The sequence below is a fragment of the Nematolebias whitei genome, chromosome 6 (genome assembly GCF_014905685.2).
Source record: "Nematolebias whitei isolate Nwh7 chromosome 6, NemWhi1, whole genome shotgun sequence".
In the NCBI taxonomy this organism is placed as follows: Eukaryota; Metazoa; Chordata; class Actinopteri; order Cyprinodontiformes; family Rivulidae; genus Nematolebias; species Nematolebias whitei.
This window is the reverse complement of record NC_056503.1, coordinates 37,639,118-37,640,682: the sequence shown is the minus strand read 5'-3', so window position 1 is coordinate 37,640,682 and position 1,565 is coordinate 37,639,118.

Sequence of the window (1,565 nt, the reverse complement as noted above, 5' to 3'; positions counted from 1 at the left end):
TCCAAAGAAAAACAAACATGGGTAGATGGGGATGCCTGAGGCTGCAGCCTCATGGGAACTGCTGCCCTTTTCAATTAGATAAGGAAAAGGGAAAACATGAGGAAAGAAGAGGTAGAAAATAATCATATCACATACTTCCAAAAAAGTTCAATCTGGTCCTCTGGACATTCAAAAAACAAAAAACAAAACAAAGCAAAAAAATATAGAAACGTTTCGTCTCTCATCCAAGAGACTTCCTCAGTCTGAGGTGCTGTATTCAGCTCAGTCTCTTAAATAGCACCTTCTCCGTGTAGACCGCAGAATCCTGGCCTGATTATGTTGATCTTCTGTGCTGGGCCATCCTTTTGGCCAGTGGCTGTTTAGTTTCCCCGATTTAAGACTGATCCTAACTGGGCCTTCCTGAAAGCAGAGAAGAAACCCAAACAGGACTCCAGTCAGCCATCAGGTAAAAAGGAGGAACCCAGACCAGTGGTCATTCCATATGCTGAGGAAGTATCAGAGAAACTGAGACGTTTATTTTCCAAACATAACGTCCCAGTGGCTTTTAAACCCCAAAATACATTACAGCAAAGACTGGTGTTGTGGATAGAATACCACGTCGTGTTCAAAACGGCGGAGGCGTCGCCCTTCGTATAAAAGATTTATTTGACACAACATGGGTTACAGATATTCAGAGACAAACAGTTACATTAATAAGATATATGCATATAAATGGAGCATTAAGAACAAACCGCCTCCTGCGTGCCTCTCTGAAAATGCTCAGTGCGCGTGCGTCATTCCCGGCCTTTTATCCCGTTTGAGAAGGCTAGCTTCCTGATTGGTTCAGCTTCTGTCGCTATGGTTACGACGTAGCCCGCCCCCTCAAGGACGTTACGTCTATATTTCAGATAAGTTTTGGTTCGGCTTTTGTTTAAAGTTTAACTTGCTATTATACTTTAGGGATATAAAATGATTCGTGTCTAAATTGTTTATGCGTAATAATTAATAACTATTAATTATTCTCCTGGGTGTTAATTCACTATCTGTTGGAGGTCTGGTGATTCTGTTTTAAAGCAGATTCATCTTAAGTTTCTGTGTCTGCGTTTAAAACCGTTAACACTGTTTGTTTAACATGATTATACCTTAGTGATAACACTGATTTGAAATAGTTGTTTATTTCTAGGAATAATTATATTATCTAACTTATGTTCGTGTTTTTATTTGGATCATGGTTATACTCTTAATTTGATTTTACTTAGTCAAACTATACTGTCTAAATTAAATAGCTGTTCTAGCTTTATTTATGTTAATCAGTCTGCTCTCTGGCCTGATTTGATTGCTTGTAATTTATCAAATGTGAACTTGTAAAATTATCTTTAGCTACTATGAGATTATATTTAAAGGTCAACTAGTTAGACTTAGCAAACACTTTCTATAAACATAGTTCAACCTTGGAAGAAAGACACACACACACTTTATATGACCTGACATTTGAGTGCTTGATAGGAATTATAAAAAGGTATAAAATATTAAATCCAACATTCCCTCTTTTGAACTCCCATATTCATGGGAGTTCACCCTCTTTA